At 41.5% G+C, this 20,289-nt stretch overlaps 1 long non-coding RNA gene across 1 annotated transcript; it reads right to left on the bottom strand.

Annotated features, from left to right (window-relative positions):
* Positions 1-1,679: 1,679 nt before the first annotated feature.
* LOC104871151 lies at positions 1,680-15,844 on the bottom strand. The gene is made up of 8 exons (XR_782765.2): positions 15,606-15,844; positions 14,301-14,333; positions 8,795-8,935; positions 7,571-7,716; positions 7,137-7,367; positions 4,891-5,075; positions 2,190-2,453; positions 1,680-1,834 (listed from the first exon to the last, which is right to left on the bottom strand). It is a non-coding gene; the product is annotated as an uncharacterized LOC104871151 (long non-coding RNA).
* Positions 15,845-20,289: the final 4,445 nt, after the last annotated feature.

Genomic DNA, 20,289 nt, shown 5'->3' with positions numbered 1-20,289 from the left:
ATCAAAGCACCAGAGAGGACAGGCACTGGAGAAATTTTTTCTCAGAGGTGTCCAGAGACTGTGACAGCCTAGTCATTCTCAGAAAATCATGCTTATAGGTTTATGATTATATTTATCCTACATGGATTGAGAAAAGGTATAAATGGATAAACACTGAATCTGCTTTCACATCCAGAATGTCATGCATGACCTAACCTATCCATCACAAATTGAATAAAATAACCTTCCTCTGTATTTACCTTCCTTCTCTCTGTTCTTGCTTCCTTGCTGGATACTTCCCAAAGGCCAGACTTGTGAAGAGCATGGAGAGAAAATTATATGACATCAGCTTGCAAAGCCTTCTTGGCATACTACTGGACAGGACATTTAGCAGCTGTCAGGATCCAACTAGCTGACTCTCATCACCTGCTGTGCCAAGCCAGCCCCAAAGCTGTCCTCTCCTGGAGCTACTACAGAAGTGGTCAAGGGGAGAGTATGCTATCTTCCTACACAAACACTTGTCATCACTACAGGATAAAGGAAATTCATACAGCGTGGTGGCTGCCTCTGTTGAGCTTAGATTTTTCTCATGGCCTCAGCTATAAGAAGAATATGAATTCACCTTGAAGTTTCACCAAGTATTTTGAAGACACTAAAAATGCCCTTCAATCTCCAATCAGGCACCCCAGGCTTGATTCTTTCTTGGCATCGTGCAGGACTCTGGAGGAGCACCTGAGCAGAGATGGCGAAGAGGCTGGTCCTCTCCCCAGCTCGGCCCCAGCACACCAGCCTAGTTATGGGTTCTGTTCCTGGCAGAGCACACGGCAGATTTGCTCTCCCTTGCAGATGTATCTGAGATCTCTGGTTTTTGACCAGAGAATCCATGTAAAGCGAATCAAGACTAACCTTACTTTATTCCAGAATTTCTCAAAATTGAAGGGCAAAATCACAGGGCAGTGGCAGAGTTGTTGAGAGGATTTTCTCAGTAGCAAAGTCAGGCAGAGGTGACCCTAGCCAGCAGATGTAGAAGAGGATGGCTGAACACCTGCCTCGCCAATGTAGCCTAGTCTTGTAGTGATGCTAATGCCTGATGGGCAGAGCAGGGTGGCAGCAAGAATGCAAGCTTGTGCCTCACTGGATTCAGTTTGATTCTCAGTTTGGCTGCCAACCAGCTTAAGAAAATCATTTCAACTCTCACTTTGGATCCTTCATCTGCAAAAATAGATACCTGCTATTGAACGGGGTTGCCATACTGATTACATGAAATCATATAAAGGGAGTTTTAGCATATGTCATAGTTGTTCAAGTTATATATTATGAGTGCTCAAGTCGAATATCCTCTCACTTACATCTCCCCATTTCCTCCCACCCTTCTCATTCTTCCTCTGGCAACCATGGTTTTGTTCTCTACTTTGTTCTGTGTATTCAACTTTTTCTGTGTAGATTCAATACACACACACACACACACACACACACACACACGGCATCACACAGAATTTTTTTCTTTCTCTCATTACCAAGAAGTCTCCAGGTCCATCCATGTTGTGGCAAATGAAAGGGGTTTCTTTTCATTTGTCCAGTGCAGGGATTCCAACCTGTAGTGCTCTACCACTGAACTACAAACTCAGTCCTTTTTGTTCTGAGACAGCCTCACCAAATTGCCCAGGCTGGCTTTGATCTTCTTGCTTCAGCCTCTCGGGTCGCTGGGATTACAGGTATATACCATTTACCTGGCAGGATCTCCTTTCTTAAGCCTGAATAATATTCTACTGCATACATACACCAGTGTTTCTTTATCTGTCTGTTGGTCAGTGGACACTTTGGTGGTTCCATTTCTTGACTCTTGTGAAGAATGCTGCAAGGCACAGATATATAGGATAAATAAGTCTAGAAATCTAATGTACCACATGAGGACTAAGTTAACAATACTGGGTCATATGGGGGGTGCCAAAAGAATAGGTTTTAGGTTCTTTTGCCCCTAAAAAGACAAGTAACTATATGAGATGATGAACATTTCAGAAATGTATATCAAAACACTATGCTGTGTCTTAAAATATACAATAAAAATTAAAATGAGGTAATATGGAGCTCACTTAACTTACATTTTCTCAATCAAAAATACTTTATAATAATATAAAAATATTACTACCATTACTTTTGTTTTGTACCTCCCACCATAGAGCTCCCAAACTATTACCCCAGGCACAAACCTTGGATGTGGTCATAATTCAAGAGACCGCTCATTCTTCGGTATCTGTGAAGATCCGCTGGCCCAAATGGGCCAGCCTGAGTAACCACACCCTGGATATTGCAGTAGGTGCCCACTGAGGTGCTAGTTGGTCATGCTGTCAGGAACGGCCCACTTGCTGGCAGGGCACCTGTCCAGGGACCCCATGACTTCCTGGCACAGATTCAGCTGAACACCTCATCATGTCTCCTACCATCAGGTGTATCACTTGCTGTTGTGGTATAGCCTGGAACAATCACACAGTGGTACACACCACTCAAGGCCGAGGTTGCTTATATCCCACCACCATGCAATTGCACTTCCCATAAAGGGTCCTAACTCAAAGAAACCAGTTGATACCTTCATGCTCTAATTGCATGTCTAGAAATCACCCTGGCTGCACCCTGACAGAAAAGTGATTTTGAATCAGCTCAGCACTTCCTAGAAGGTGGATGAAATGTCAGGGGAGAGAGGAATGAAGGAAGAATGTGGAGGAAAAAAAGGGAAGCTGAGAAAAGGAAGAGATCAAATAATTGTGTTGAATATTTAATGAAGGGTAAGATTACAAAGTTCGACAACATGTATCCTGTGTTACACTGGTCCATTTATTTGCACAGTGTATTGGAACATTTCTCTTTCCAGTTGTGATGTGAATGGTAAGGAAAAGAAAGTTCCCTGGAGACCAGCTCCCCTGTGCTTTGGATCACTGAATATGTAAAGTGAATATGGATCTTTTTCTGATGGTGCACAGCCTGGTTCCCATTCAGGGGCAGAGCAGCTCCAAGCTTCCCCAAGCTTGAAGCTCCATTTACAAAGACCAAAAGCAAGGTATTATAGATGGCTTTGCCATTCTGCTTAATTTAACAAACTTGTCCACAACCCACACAACCACATACATACAGTCACTCTAACTGCTTATAAACTTAGAACAGAACATAATGTGGCAAATGAAATTGTGAGAAAATTCCACTCAAAATGTAAGTAGGAGCTCTATAAATTTCAGGAAAGCCTAGTGCTAGCCAGGTTTCTTAGTACATGCCTATAATCCCAGGGCTCTGGGAGGCTGAGGCAAGAAGATTGCGAGTTTGAGCCCAGCCTGGGCAACTTAGTGAGTTAGCAAGAACCTATTTCAAGGAGTGTTCCTTAGTGCAAATCCCCTGTGTTTAATCCCTAGTACCCCACAGGGGAAAAAAAGGAAAAGGGAGGAAGGGAGGGAAAAAGAAAGCCTAGTGCTTCATTTATTATTACTATGTGCACACATTCCAAGACTTACTGATTTAAAACAACTATCATGACATCATTCACACATTTGCAATATAGACTGTTGCATTTCTGCAGGGCGTGCTGGTGGCACTCCTATCACTGCATTCTGTGGTGGTCTGGCTGGGACTAGGCTCAGCCAGGGTGCTGGTATGCTGGGCTCTTCCTCCCCTGTCTCTCCAGCACAGTGGCTGGCGCTCTCGCATGGCTGCTCAGGGATTCCAACAGCACAAAGGCAGAATCACCAAGCACTTCGAGCTGAAGTGGGAAATACCACCATGTGCCTCCTGCCACATTCTATTGATTAAGTCAAAGCACATGACCAGCTCAGATAAGAGGAGAAGGCTGGAAAGGGGGTGAGCCCCAGAAGGCACAGCCCAGGGGGGCCACTAGGGTAACAGACTGCACTCTGTGGGAGCTAAGGTGACCATCCACATGTGATGAGGGCCCAGGTCCTCATTTGAGGGTGTCCAGTACACAGAATTTTTTAGGAATAATTTCTAAATCATTTATATTTGACTTGAAGTACAGGATATACCCCAGCTCATTTATTTTTCTAAGTTCATTTGGCTAAGACTGATGGTAAAACAGGGCTGGGAATTTAGCTCAGTGGTTTCTACTGCCTACCTTGCAAGCACAAGGACATGAGTTCGATCCCCAGTACAAAAAAAAAAAAAAAATTGACGCTAAAACAGATTACATTACCCAAAATCACATTTCATAAATCATTGTTGGAATAAGTGTCATTTTCCTAAAATATAAAAAAGATGGATAAGTAGAATTATATAATATTTGGAAAGACAACTTTAGAGACTCAATCTTATTCTTAACTACTTTCACAGTAGCATGCTGCAGCATTTTATCAGAGCTTTCGGGAAAAAGACATATTCTTCTTATGAATACCACGTGTGTTTCTTTATCAAACATTCACATAATAACCAACAGAAATATCAATAGAAAGCTTAGTGTGATGTTCCAATCTCCAGGTGCAAGATAAGCCTCACAGTGCTTTTGGGGTTGGATGAGAAAAAATATTTACCTGTCCTTTTTTATTTTTCTTTATCTGCATCTTCATCTCTATCTCTCTCCCTCTCTCCACAGACCTTCCCTTCCCTCCCATTTAATCCCTCTTGCCTCCTATTGGAGGGTTTTATATTACAGAATCCATTTGGCTTCCATAACAGAGATAAGAATGCGCATTGCTTTTCTCTCTGTTATAACAATGTAGAGAATAATGATCAGGGTAGATGCCCCTGTGCCATGTGAGCACCCAGGGGTCGGGGCTCCATCCAGCTCATTGCTCTCTCCTTCCTGAGGCCATTGCTCTTGCCTTCACGGTCAAAGGTGGCTCAAAACAAAGTATCCTTACTCCATCAGCAGGAAAATGGGAGATAAATGAGTTTGCATGCTCCCTTCACTCTTACCTGGCACAGCAACCCACAGCTGTGCTGGAAACAGGAATACAATCTTCCCTGTGGCACATTTGTGTCAGCTCCAACTTCTGTTTATAGTATCTGGGGTCCAGGGGGTATCTAGCAATCCCTAGCAGGTGGCTTGGTTCCATTTGTAGTACTAGAAAGGAGGAAGAAGACATTTTCTTCTCCAGGACCTGGAGTAGAGAAACAGAGGGGGGAAACCATGCTAGAGGCCCTCACAAGAAGATCAACAGTATTTCTAACTTTTCCCTTCCCAGGCAAGGACCAGGTCTCTAGCTGCCTCCTCTGCTACAAAAACCAGGAGAGAGCTGACAGGTCTCCCACCTCATGCATCCTCAAGGGCCAGAACCTCCTCACATGATAGGACAGTGATTGCTACCAGGGCTCCAGAGGGCCAGAGCAACAGAGGTCAGGCATGCCAATGAGCACTGGCATACTAGGGTTTACCACAGCAGCCTCACCTATGTGTTTGCATTGATTAAAAGTGGTGTCTTCTTTGGGCAGAAGCCATAACCCAGAAAATGTTTAGATAAAACTTCCCTGCAAATAGGATGATCATACATCCAGTTCAGCTATTACTTATCTGTGGCTTCATTATGAACAGCATCCAAAATAAAGGGTCATGAAGCTACAGAAAAACCACAGCAGAGCCCAGGTTGCCAGACCCATGGCCAACATGGCTTTTGAGTCTATGCCCAAGAGTGTCCCATGTCCCACAACTTCAAACACAGCAAGGCATGGAGCCTGGCATTGTGTAGGGAGTTGTTTCAGCCAATAGCACCCAGATGATGTAGGAAAGGATTGTTGGATAGGAATTAAGTACTTTCACTAAACTTGATGAATTATTCAATTCACAGGTGAGATCAACAGGTGCTAAGTGCTCAAAAAGAGTTGGACGAATGGCCCCCTGCCCCACAAAGCCAGAAAAGCCATGAGTCGTTTCTGCCGCCATGATATATAGGGTAGGAGGGGAGACATCTAAGAGGCAGAAGCAGACCAAATATCCAACAGTCAATAAACAGGTAAACAAAATGTGCAATGGAGTAGTATTCCACCTCAAAAGGGAAGAAAATTCTGGCATATGCCACAACTTAGGTGAACCTTGAAGAGATTAGGCTGAGTGAAATAAACCAGACACAAAAGGAAAAACACTGTGTGATGCTACTAGTATTCTCTAGGTACCTAGAGAAATGAAATTCCTAGAAAAAGAGAACACAATGTTGCTTGCCAGGGGCTGAGAGGAAGGGATGGGAAGTTGGTGTCTAACAGGTGCAGAGTCTCAGTTTGAGAAGACGAAGAGTCCCGGAGATGGGCAGTAGGGATGATTCTACAACACTGTGAATGTTGGAATGCCACTGAAGTGCACACTGAAAAGTAAAGTGGTAAATATATGTTTGCATATTTTACCACAAGAAAAACAGCATAGATTCTCAAAACTGTCCAGAACAAGTCCTGACCTGGAGATTGGGGAATCTAGGAATATTTTTCTAAGAAACAACCCAAAGAATTATCACCATCAGGGAAGTTTAGCCAACACTGATGTTTCATAAAGAGCAAACAGATATATAAGATTTCCAAGTCCACGCTGATTTATTGATGCTCATTAATATTAGGTATTATTTATTACTAATATAAATCTTTCATCTGTAGAGATTCCATGAGAGAATTGCAATAGTGATCATGGTCAACATAGTACAGACCATGTATGCTGGGCTTTCCTGTGTCGGCTCATTTAATTTAAACCTACAGCTATATCTGTTGGATATGATCATTATCCCCACATAGAGATGGGAACATTTAGGAACAGACAGTGCAAGTCCTGCACCTGGGATCCCATATGAACCACACATAAACCCAGAACTGTTCTATGAGAAACTGGAATGCATGCCACATTATAAGTAGCTCCACTGGGGCAGGAATTTTTGTCTCTTGCTCACTGTCTTTCTAGTTACATAGTAGGAACTTAATAGATGTGTGTTGAAAGAATGATTCAACCTTTCTGAGGTCATCAAAAATGGTTATCTGAATATCTGTCAGGGTAGAGAGGCATGCAGGTTGTTTCCACTGCCCCCGGCCACTTTCATTTGTCTTGGATTTCAGAGGTCCTGAAAAGACACCAGCTTAGAGTTCAAAGATGTGGGCTCTAGTTTCAGGTCTGTCCATTACTTGTGTAGGACCTTAGGAAAGCTTTCTATGAAATGAAAACATGAAATAGGTATTGTAACAAACCTTACCATATGCTGCCATTTTGGTAGAGAGTTTTAAGAATTCTCATGCTCATGAGTTGCAGTGGTTGGTAGCTGAGCTCAGGAGTGAGAGCAAGACGAGGGGCCGCCCAGCCTCCTTGCCAAGGGCCCAGGGCTGTACTGAGGAACTGGGCGAAGCACACAGCCAGGCCGCTCCCAAACCCAAAGACCTCGGGTTCACAGTGGAAAGTGCAGGACAATAACCAGTTTTATCCGCTTCTATAGATGGAAGAAAAGTAAATCGAAATAAGACAAAATTTATTATTTGTTGGACAAGACTTTGAGAAAAATAATCTCATATTGTGGGGTGGGAAATGTTGAGCAGAAAAAGTAATTCTAATATGCTGTGAGTGAGAGAATACATTGGAATAACTCATGAGTGTGTTTTGGAAACACAAAGATCCTTAAAATTATGCACTCACTTTGACTCAGCTACTCCGCTTCAAGGTTTTCTTCAGAAAGTCATGGTGGCCACAGCAGACATAAAGTTCATGGTGGTTTTCAAGTATCTTGGCAAGCATCAAGTTTGGAGTGTGATTTTCCAGAGTTTCTTGAGAACTGTAGCAGTCTAATACCAAATGTTAGTGAATCACCCACTTAAGTGTTCAGTCTGACATTCTGTTTCCACAACATCCCTACCACTTTACCACCCTAGATCTGTCCCACCAGGTAAATTTAATTCCTATAGTCTTTTGTCCCTATAATATGCAAAGTGACTTTAATACAGTATCTTCCTCATTTTTTCCATGAGTTCTAATATCTTCTATGCAACACATAAGCAAACCTATCTTTACTCTGTAGGAAAATCCTCTACATGGGATTTGATATCCTTTTTTCCGCATAAACTTTGGCTGGGAAAGGAGCCTGAAGCCTGTTTCAGAATTCTGAGGGCAACTGGTAGCATCTTGTTTTATCTCTTCATCCAACAGCTTGTGTCCTGGGCAAAGGTGCTAGTCTTATTTTTGACAAGTAAATTAGAAACAGGTTTAGCCAAAAGCTGAAAATCTTTCTGCAAGAAGATCGTCAAACATGCCAGGGACCTGTATATCCTGCCCTGTAATTGCATTACCTCCACACTAAATTCTCAGCTCTCTGGCTTGTCCCTTCCTGAAAAACTTGCTATTTCCTTCTTGAAATGAATCAGAGAGAAACTGCTACTGCTACTGCACATTGAATATTGATGCCTGGTTGAAGCTAGGTTTCTGGGGCCTGGATTGCACTTGTCAAGAATATATATTTCATTTCTAAACCCTTTAACTCGGAGTGGAAAGTGGCTGGCTATTTCAATGCTTGTAACTGAAAGAGCTGATGGAGAGCAGCCTCACATCTTGTTAACAGTGCTGGGTGGATTAAGTGATTACTGGAAACGAATATTGAAATCTTTCAAGACTCAGCAGGATTCCTGGTGCTTATACAGAATTACTCCTTGCCAGCATCGAGCTCCGCCCCTAGCTCCGAGGAATCAACAGCATCTTCAACCCCAAGACTCATCCTCTTAATCTATCAACAGATATTTACTGGAGGCTACCTGGTGTTCATCTCTGGAGTGTTTCATCTAGCCATTCCTCTTCTGTCTCCTCATTGTTTTCTCTTCATCTCTTCACTGTTAAATAGAATTGTAATGTGATAACTCACTCAGCTCTTACCCTGGTGGTTCCTTCATGTGGCCAAAAGTGCATTTTTTCTAACTTCCTCCAGAGGCAGCACGTCCACACAGGCAGCTCCAGCTTGGGTCTGCACGGTAGCAAAAGACAATCTATACCACTGCATTAAAAGGTGAGTGTGCACTGGGGAGAGAGGAAACCGGTGAGTTATTACTGATGAATTACCTGAATTATTGAGGGTGTCCAAATTTCATGTCTGTCCTTGTGAGCCTATGTAGGTGAATGAACGGAACTACAAGTGCATATTTACATCTAAGTTGCTGCAAAGTGAATGACATCACTCGCGTTATTGAACCCTTACCAAATACCAGAAATTATTTTGCTTGTTTTAGGATTTTTCCCCCTCTTAATAAGGAATTATGTGTAGTTAGCACTTTATGTGAAGGGTAGCACCAATGAAATGCATTTGTCTTAACACTTGAGTAAGATAAGCATTTCCCTTTCATCTTTCTGACTGCCATCTAACTGGCTTATAAGACATCTTTTCTGTTAATAATGACATTAAACAGTAATTACATGGCCGGGAGATTTAGCTCAGTTTTTTCTCCACCTGCTTTGCAAGTGCAAGGACCCAAATTCAACCCCCGGTACAAAAAAAAGTAATTATATCCATGAAAAACTTTATTTTAATGAACTAGGGATGAGAGAAGGATGGAGAAGATAAAAGAATTATTTCCTTGAATTTAAATCATTCCAGAATTTACCTACAAATTACCTTCTCATCCACTTGTTAAATTGTCTGCATGTACTGTGGTTTCTGTGATGTTTTATTTGCAAACAGTAAGGTAGAATTTGCAAATAGCCCATACCATTCATAAAGAGATTTCTGAGTACTGACTGTATTGTCCAGGGCTAGAAGTGACCATCTAAGGAGGAACCCTAAGGGGATTCTGGCTGGGGTGGAAAAGGGTCACTGGTTCCTGGAGAATGAATTTTTGCTAGGCAAGCACTCTATCACTGAGCTACATTCCTGGCCCCCTGTTTTAAATTTTTATTTTGACACAGAGTCTTGCTAAGTTGCCCAGCCTGACGTGACTTGCATTCCTCCCACTATAACTGACAGGGCAAATTGCGTCTTTAGAAGTTAGAATTTTCTTCTTTCAGGGACAACTTATTTTTCCAAAATTCCTTAGGCTGAGGTTATAACCACCACTGCCACCTCTCCTTAGCTAAGATAAATGAGCAAAATGTGCAGATTCTGGCCCCAAGAGGTTAGAGTTTGGTTTCTAGGAAAGGAACCAGGAGGAAGGAAGCCTAAAAGGGCCAGAAACAAGATTGGAATTGTCCAGGCTTTTATTGTATTCCCTCTTCCCTCTCTTCCTTGCTGTAAGAGACCATTGCACACCTGAACACTGAAATGCTTCTTTGAAGTCCCTCCATCTCCTGGGACCTGGCTTTGAGTAAAGCCTCCTTTATGTTTTGGGAGGAACAGCAAGCACAAGCCCCCCGGCCCCAGTGCTGAGACTCCAGGTGTGACCACTCTGCTGGCAGTTGCTAGCTCTTCTCGACTGACAAAGGCCAAAGCCAGACCAGATTGTTTTAACAAATGAGGAAATCAGTAGCTCAGTGAGATATTTTATAAAGTTTAAAACATGAGGCAAGTAGAAGGAAATGGAAAGAGGCTGCAAAGAAATTGTAGTAATGTCTTGAATTAGTTAACAATCAGAAGTTAGTAGAATCAGTGTAAGTCATTTACTGACTCATTCACTCCTGATAGGTAGCAACAAGGTAGATGCTATTAGGGTCATCCCGATTTTTTGTTAAAGGAATTTAACTCACAGAAAGTTGTGCGACTAGTTTACAGTTGTACAACTAATGGTGGATCTTAATCTGAATTCAGGCCAGCAGCTACAGTGTCTTTTTGCATATTAACATTTATATTATACTGCTTCTCTCTATGTGGAATGAAAGTAAAATTGGCTTATCAGTCAGTGGAACATGCTCAATAAAAGATTTATGAAAGTAACCATAAGACAAATGCTACAAAATATTACCTTCCATGAAATACATGGGTGTGTATGATATATTAAGTGGGGCATCACAGGTACGATATATTGCTGCCTAAATTTTAAAAATTTAAATGATTATGAGATGATGTTGAGTAAGCTTTACATTTTTTGAAAAACTGTCCATAATTGAAAACATTGTGCTAAGTGAAATAAGCCGGACTCATACTGTATGATTCTACATATGTGGAGATAACATACGAGGTATCTGGAAGAGTCAAATTCACAGGCACAGAAAGTAAAATAGTGGCTTCCAGGCATGGAGGAGGCGAGAACAGAGAACTACTGCTTGCTACTGATTGGATCTTGAATGTCTCCCAATTAATTGCTTAGTTATTTGCTTAGTTCCTCCAGCTTGGTGCTCTTTGGGAAGAGTGGAAACTGAGAGAGGTGGGGCCCAGGGGAGGACTTTGGGTCATGGGGGTTGCCCTGGAAGGGACTCACAGGCCTCCAGTCTCCTGCCTTTCTTTTTCCACCTCCTGACTGTGAGGTGAGCAGTGTTCTCTGCTGTGCACTTCTACCATGATGCCCCACACAGCCCACAGCAACAGTGCCCACCGACCACGGGCTGAAACCTCTAAAATTAGGGCCAAATGAACCTGGTTTTCTTTCTAGCTTGATTACCTTGAGAACTTGTAATATGACAGAAAACTAACACACTGTTTAATGAAGACAGAGTTTCTGTCTGAGGGAATGGAAGAGTTCTGGGTATGTATAGTGGTGATGTTTGCACAACATTGTGAATTGTATATCTGAAAATGATTAAAATAGTAAATTTTGTGTTATGTGTGCTTTAACATAATTTTTAAAAAGTACACAGAGGGGAGATTTTAACTACATATTTACTACTTTAAATATGTTTTCATTTGTCAAAATACATTTATAAAATTGTCTGAGAAGTTTAGAAATTTTCAGGGACACTTTGAGACTGAGCAGGCTGCCCCAGCAACAGATCTCTGGTGCCTCAAGTAAGCAGGGACCCTGGGGAAGCAGCAGGTTCCCAGGGGCCACCTGGTCAGGATGCTTCCTCGTGTGCACTGAAAACCTAATGCTCAGGTATCTATCAGGTGTCTGGGAACCTCTTGCCTTCTTCATCTCAAACTTGGCCATTCCATGTCCAAGAGAGAAAGAGAAGAGGGGGACTTCATGATACAAGTTGTCGGAAAACACTGGTTCCCAAAAGATCTGTGCTCAGCAATATAGAAACTTACAATAGGGAAGCTAGTCATGAAGACAGGGACAATAAGCCACGAAGGCATTTCTGGGGACCTTGAGAGGCAGGCCTGTTCATGTGCCTGCAGTTCCGTGCCAGTGTTCCCACAACTGTTCCTCTACTGCCTGCATCACTGACTCCATTGCCACAGGAACCTTGGGAAGAAGAGACTACAGGTCACTGTATCGTTTGTGGAACTTTTCCACAATGCAGTCTATTTACACCCTCTCTCAGGACCATCAAGATAGCTCAAATCCTTACCTTCCTGATCCTAAACTCTTATGTCCCAAACCTTCCCAATTTTAATTCACCCCCACATCAAAAATTTACTTAACTCAGAACTCAAACCCTCAGCAACCCCCTACTTTTCCCTGTTTTCCAAGACACTCCAAGTTTGGGGCTCTCCCTTACCAGAGTGTATAACACTCTTCGGCTTTATGCCAAGCAGTTTTGGTGGTCCTTGCGGAAGCCCCCAGGGACACTAGTGGCTGTGGACAGACTATCAGCAAAAGCTTCCCTTGGGTGTGTGGGAGGAGTATATGATCTCCAAATTCCTAACACTTGTAATGTAGGAGGGTATGGTACAGAAAAAGTAATTTTTCCCTTGCCTTTCACAAGGGTTATGGCTGACTCCCAGTAGCAAAGGACTCACTAATCACAGAAAAGCATAACAAATTTATTTAATCAAAGTTTTACACCACACAAGAACATTCAGAAATGAAGCCCTGCATGATCAGGCAAAATTGCATTTTTATGCTTAGGCTCCATGAAGAAGGAATTCTGTGGAATACAGTTGGACAAAAGGGTGGGATCTGATGGTGATAAACTGGGGCAGCCGCCCAGTGAGGTCTGTCAACTCAATCCCCTTGGCCCCAGCTATGGGGCAGGACACCTGCTCCAGGAGGGTCCTATGACCTTTCTTCTAGAGGCAGGCCAGAGGATTTCTTTATGCTCAGCTCTCACATGGAAAGGCTGGGGAAGATATAGCCCAGCCCCACATCAGAGTCTGTGAAGGCACTTTCTGTTTGGAGGGAGTCTCTGTGGCTGCTTGGAGAGCCCCCCACCCTTGCCTGTGTCTACCCCTAAACCCATCTGGTTTAGATAGAGCAAAGGAGACTTTCACTTGGAGCCCCCTAGGGGCATGAGAAACAAAGCACAGTAAATAAAGGCATCTCCTGTGCTAGGAAAGGGTCCCATTTCTTGGGCACAGTTCGGATGGACTGAAAGCCAGACTGGTTGGCCTGTGGTGGGCTATTTTCCTTCCCTGGAAGGAGCAACCAATGGCAAGAAGCTAAGTGAGGTGACTGACTCCATGGAAGTAGATGTCACCTTTACCTCAGGTATTCAGCTTGTCTGATTTTAAGATCTTGAGGATTCAGCGGCAACACAAGCTGGGAGCATCTCATTCAGGTATAGTTTGTGATACAGGCTCACAGGCAAGAGGGAAAGGGAGACCAGAGCAGCTCCATGCGTCACTTAATAGATAAAATGAAGACATTGAAATGACGGATATGAAATAAAAGGGTGCACTATAATCTGCTAAGCAAATCCCTTACCCATCCTGAGTTTCATTTTCTTTATAAAATGATAGAAATTGAACACTCCGAGATCTTTGCCCACTACAAAATTCTAATTAGTCCATCTATCTCCAGACACAAAATTCACCTCTAAGAAAAAAACCAGGAAGGTCCACCCTGGACAAAAAGAACCAAGAGGGTCTTTGTGTTAGTCAGCTTCTCACCATTGTGACAAATGATGAGACAAATCAAGCTCAAAAGGACTTGATTTTGGCTCATTGTTTCAGAGGTATCTGACCATGATCACTTGGCCCTATTGTTTTGGGCTTATGGCAGCGTAGTTGCATTACAGTGCAGACAGCGGGTAGAGCAAAGCTGCTCATCTCACAATGGCTGGGGAAGTGAAAGAGAGACACAGGTTCCAGCATTTGCCTCTAGGACATACGCCAATGACCTAACTTCCTCCCACTAGGCCCTGCTTCCTGTGACCAAGTTTTTAGCATATGGGCCTTTGGGTGACATTTGTCTAAAACATAACATTCTCCTTTCCCAGATGCTGGCAGGACTGGTGAATCCATGGGGAAAGATGGAGCCCCACGAATAGCTGGAGTAACTGGAAGCCCAGATTTCTGGTGTCAGGCAGGGATTTCTACATGATATAGCAATAATGATAGAGAAATGATAATAATTGTTATTGCTAACTTATATAAACACATATTTGCCAGGGATTGAACTAAATGCTTTATACCCACCTTGTTTGTCTCAGCATTTTACCAATGAGAAAACTGAAAGAAAAAAAATAAGAAAACTGAAAGTCATCCAGGATTTCAGAATTAGTACAGGCTGGAATGTGGTGCTCAACTAACCCATTTTTCTTGAATTTAGAAGTCATTTCTCTTTCCATATCCTGGCTTTGCTCCTTGGTAGCTATGTGACCTTGAGCAAGCCACAAAACTCTGTGCCTCAACTTCTTCATCAATGATGTCAAAAATACCTACTTTGAGGCTGGGTGTGGTGGTGTGGTGGTGCATACCTGTAACCCCAGCACTTGGAAGGCTGAGTCAGGAGGATCACCATGAGTTCAAGGCCAGCCTAGGCTACATAGCGAGTTTGAGGCCAGCCTGAACTTCATGGTAAGACTCTGTCTCAAAGAAAACAAGCAAACAAAAAAACCTACTTTTTGTTAAAAGTGTTGGAGGGAGTAAGTGAGGTATTCATCCCAATGGTACCATTATTGCAAATATATTATATCACTATAATCACAGCTCCTCTGTAAGCTAGGAAGATGTGACCAGAAGATATGACCTCTTTACATGGCATAAAGATGGCTGTAGAGCCAGGGTCCAACTGAAGAAGTTAATTTTGTGCAAATTTGAGCTATGTGTCTTACAAAGACAAAGAATGAAACCACAGGCAAAAGGAGAGAATTAAGAGGGTGTTTATTGAAAATAATAAGATAATTAGCTCTTGTGGATACCCAACAGAAGGGAATTCCAGAAGGGAAATTGCTGATGTGCTTTCTTTGTTTTGGCATTATATAAACAAGCAGAGCATGGGAGGCTTTCTCGAGTTTTTAAAAATCGGCTACTTATCTGGAAACTGGTTATTCTGCATTTCTAAATTTTTTCAGCTCAGAGATCAGGGAAGAATTGTCAACTCATTTAGCACACTCTGCCTAAGAACTTTCTTCCTGTGTCTTCATTTCTAAGCTTAACTAGCTGTGGTCTTGGCCATAAAGACTTAGGTAACAGTGGTATTGGAGGCTGGGAGAGCCCTTAGTAGACTGTGGAAACCAGAACTGGACTTCCCTGCCTCTGCCCTCGGTCTCCTCCTAAGCAGGATCCTTCGAGATGTGCCCAGCCCATTGGCCCCATCACAGCAGCCTTGTTTGAATAAATGATTCTCACACCCACAGAACTAAATGATGAGATGTCTCTGGAGACAAAGACTATGAAGAAGGAACAGCAGCTGACAGAGAAGAACAGGCTTTCTGCAAAATCTCCATGTGATTGAAGGTGCAATTAATTTTCCAAGGGAGCTTATGAAAATGCACATACCTTGGATAGATGGGGTAATGCAGATATTTTCTCTGAAAATCTTCCAACTGATTTCCTTCAGAATGTGGACCCTAAAAAATGGCGTAGGTTGGAGCTGGAGGCTGAGCATGACCAGAAACTACAGAATTAACAGAATGAGCAAGAAGCCAATCTTCTTTGTGAGTACTCTCAAGCATTCACATCTTTGCAGTTTTCAGAAGGGAGCATCCCTTAACTGAGGCAGGAGAGCATAGAGGAAATAACATAGAGAAAATCTATGTTATTTTAGACTGCATAGAGAAAATCAACAATATTATACAAAAGACAAAACACAGTGAAGAGCTTATGAAATGGAAGTGATGTCCCTGGAGAGCCAGCCTAAAAATCTAGAAGAGAGATTGCCATTATTCACATAGTCTTGAAAAGAATTCCAAACATCATCTTCATCTTGCTATTCTATAGCCAAAGGTCACTGGAAATGTGCAATTTGTTTACAGGTGGTATGTGAACTGGTATGTGTAAGACAATTCTCAAAAAAGGGGTCTTGCCATATTGTGGAGACTGACCTTGAATTCTTGGCTCAAGTGATCCTTCTGCCTCAGCTTCTTGAGAGGCTGGTACTACAGGAGTCACCAACATGCTAGAACAAGCCTGGTGCCCCAGGAACATGAGAACTGCTTTCTGCATGCCCAAAACACTGTCAACTGGAGTTAGCTTCCCAAGTGACTGGTTCTCGCTCAAGCCCTGGAAGTTCACCCCAACTGCGCTACACTGGTGGGAGTCTGACAAGTTATGCTACTGCCTTCTAAACAGAGGGATATGAGTTAATGACAAAACAGAATAAAATGGATAAAGTAGGTACAAGTGAATAAATGTAGAAAAATGCGGTGAAAAGAGAGAAGCCTATCTTCCATCTAAGAAGCATTGTGCTACCTGTAAGTTCCTGAGAATGAATTTCAGTCCTCTATCTAACATGACTACTTTCAGCCTTCAATAAGAAAATATGCTGGAAGAAACAGATAGGAAAAATAAGAAAATTTATTTTGTTGAGAAAAAATTAATTTGTGGGAATTATAGAACTGGATCTATGAAAATTTTAAAGCTTGGGAATTCAGGTTATGCTAATTCTGTCAGGATTTCTTGAGGTTGGATTCTGTTGCAGTTAAGACTTCTTTTCTTGATTGGGGTTTCTGATAGCTTTCTGACTGTCACTCTCCTCCCAAAACAAGAGGAGACCATCTTCTTTTAAGTCTGATGTGTCACTGCTGGAGAATGAGGATACTGTGAAAATTATATGGTTGAATTTTCAATTTATATCAAGTCCTGAGGCTTCAGAAGAAAAAATTAAGAAACTATATTGAGAAGAAGCAAAGAGTCCTATACTTAAGCAATAATGTGTTGCTTCCTTTTTCTATTCTGAATTATCTCATTCAGCTAAATGTATAATTTTGTAAATCCCTCTCTTAAGAGGGGTGGAAAAGGCAGTTCTCTCTGGCTTGAAAAGCTTGTATGTTTGTATAGTAATCCTCTCTACCAGACATCACCAGATCCCTTTCATCCTTTATCTTATGACAGTAAAAATAACTTGCATTAGCAAAGTACAAAGATAAAAACAGTTATGTCATTGATTTCACCACCCAGGGATAAGGATAACCATTACTAAAGCAGTTTGATTGATTTTTAAATAATATTTACTTTTTTTTTTTTGTACCAGGGATGGAACTCAGGACCTTGCATTTGCAAGGCAGGCGGTGGAACCACTGAGCTAAATCCCCAGCCCAAAATAATATTTACATTTACTTTAATATATATATATATATATATATACATATGCATGTATATTATACATATTTATACATATCCATATATATATGTGGATATCACATAAAGAAAAATAGAGATTTTATTTAATTTTATGGCTTAGCCTATGGTAATCATAAACAACTACTCACAGATTCTTAGCTATTCTCTTATTAATGACTTCCTTGACCACCTATTAACAACCATTAGGCTAGGTGATTAATAACCATTAGAATATTAAGATCACTAAGAGTAGTCCTATCAATGATAATTGGGTATAAATCTGAAGCATACCCATTTATTTGTCCTTTCATGTCTATCACTATATTTTTATATGTGAGATCTATGGCCATAAGTTCACATATACATTGAAGTCAATAATAACCTATACTAAACTGATTTTCAGAAAGCTTATATCCATTTACATGGCCATAACCCAACCAGTTAATGACGTATTTAGCCCATATTTTCCCATTATGCTCTTGCTATAAGTAGGCATGGAAGAAAACTTGGGCCCCCCCCCCACACACACACATTAAACATACAGGTACACTCTCACACACATTACTAGTCTGCAGTGCCCTATCTTGATGGTATATTTCACAGAACTAGAAAAAATAATGCAAAAATTCATTTGGAACCAGAAGAGACCTAGAGTAGCAAAAGCCATCTTAGGCAACAGAGACATGGCTGTGAGTATAACAATTCTTGATTTGAAAATATACTACAAAGGCACTGTGATAAAAAACAGCATAGTATTGGCAAAGAAACAGATCTGAGGACCAGTGGAATACATTGTAAGATACAGAAGCAATTCCAGATGTATTCAGCTACCTCATCTTTGACAAAGGAGCCAACCATCAACAGTGGAGGAAAGATAACCTCTTCAATAAATAATGTTGGAAAACCTGGATTGCAACCTGCCAAAGATTAAAACTAGACCCTTATCTTTCCCCATGCACTAAACTAAAATCCTAGTGGATTAAACATCTAAATATTAAAAAGGAGATACTAAATTTGCTGGAAGATAAATCTTGAAGACAGTGGCATAGAAAAAGACTTTATGAACAAATCCTCAGTAGCACGGGAACTAGCATGAAGAATCAACAACTGGGATCTCATCTTATTAAAAAGCTTCTACACTGCAAAAGAAAACATCAACAGAACTAAGAGACAACCTACAGTGTGGGAAAAATTTTTTACCAGCTGCTCCTCAGACAAAGGACTCTTATGTAGAATATATAAAAAACTCAAAATAATCAGCCTCCACCCAAATATAAAGACCCGATTAAAAAATGGGCATCTGAAATGAACAGACATTTCTCAGACAAAGAAGTAAAAGCAGCAAGTAAATATATGAAAAAATGTTCCACATCACTGGTCATTCGAGAGATGCAGATGAAAACAACATTGAGATTCCACCTCACTCCAGAAAGAATGGCTGCTATCAAGAAATCACACAATAACAAATGTTGGCAGGGCTATGGGGAGAAAGGAACCCTTTTCCATTGTTGGTGGGAGTGCAGACTGGTGCAACCACTATGGAAATCAATATGGAGATATCTCAAAGAACTAGGATTAGAGGTTGCATTTCACCCAGTCATCCCTCTGCTGGGTATCTTTCCAAAGGAATTAAATGCATCATACCACAGTGATATATGCACACCCATGTTTATAGCGGCACAGTTTGTAACAGCTAAAATTTGGAAACAACCCACTTGGCTATCAGTTGGAGACTGGATAAAGAAGATGTGGTTTTTCTATAAAATGGAATACTACTCAGCTATAAAGAATGAGAAATTAGAGTTATTCATAGGAAAATGGATGCATATTGAGGTTATATTCCTAAGTGAAATAAATAAGTCACACATGTGTAAATACTGAATAGTTTCTCTGGTGTGTAAAACTATAATCATAAATAAGATCCTAAGAGTATAATTGACAATGTGAAATAGGAAGAAAAGGGCTAAGCGTGTAAGGGAAGTGGAAAGGGTAGGGGAAAGCTAATAAGGGAAAAGAAAAAAAATGAGAAAATAAAATATGGAAATAAAGTTTTTGTAAATAGGGAAGGGTGGAGGGTGTGAAGGGAGGGCTGGGGTATGGGGAAAAAATGAGAACCAAGACCTGTCATGTAAAGGTACAAGATCCCAATAATGAATGTAACTGTACTGTATACCTAAAATGTACCAATAAACTCAATGAGAAAAGAAAAGATGTACATGTTATGAACATGTACCAACTCCCCACACTGAGTGTAATCATGTATTGCAAATGTGTGCTAATAAAATATTTAAAAATAAGCTTGATGAGCCGCATAACTTGAACTGGCTCTTAACTATGTGTGCTATTTTCTGTTTTATTTAGCCAATCCTCTTACACTCCATCATACTTTATTATACAAGGGGATGTCTTCAGTAACCTCAGTGGTCCTAGGAAGTCCTGCCCAACTCTCAAGAAGTCCTTCCCACAACTGGGATAATCTTCTGCGCAAATGCCAAACCTCCCAAGCTGGCTCTGCTCTGCAGGCCTGGTTTCTATTTGTCTGCCATGTACTGGGAGCATGGTGGTGAGCAAGGCAGTGCAGTGTCTTGCTGTCTAGTTCTTGCTGCCCTGCTCCTCCTTTGAGGGATACATTGGGGCAAAGGGACCCCAAGGGACATAGTGGGATAGCTAAATGGGATGGGAGAGGAGGAAGGGGGTGAGAACAGCAAAAGTTAAGCACCTAGCTTCACAAGAGAAGAGGTGTGTGTGTGTGTGTGTGTGTGTGTATAATACAGCTGTACACATGTGCAGCTCTTCAATCCTGAAAATACAGAGAGTGCATGTGGAAATTAAACCCATTATGCAAATTATATAAGTTGATAAATAGTGGATGTGCATGTACTAGTTAATTAACCAAAATTAT

Source organism: Fukomys damarensis, unplaced genomic scaffold, assembly GCF_012274545.1.
Source record: "Fukomys damarensis isolate Sample0158 unplaced genomic scaffold, DMR_v1.0_HiC HiC_scaffold_38, whole genome shotgun sequence".
In the NCBI taxonomy this organism is placed as follows: Eukaryota; Metazoa; Chordata; class Mammalia; order Rodentia; family Bathyergidae; genus Fukomys; species Fukomys damarensis.
The sequence above is the reverse complement of the archived record's forward strand: the minus strand, read 5'-3'. Positions and strand labels throughout refer to the sequence as shown.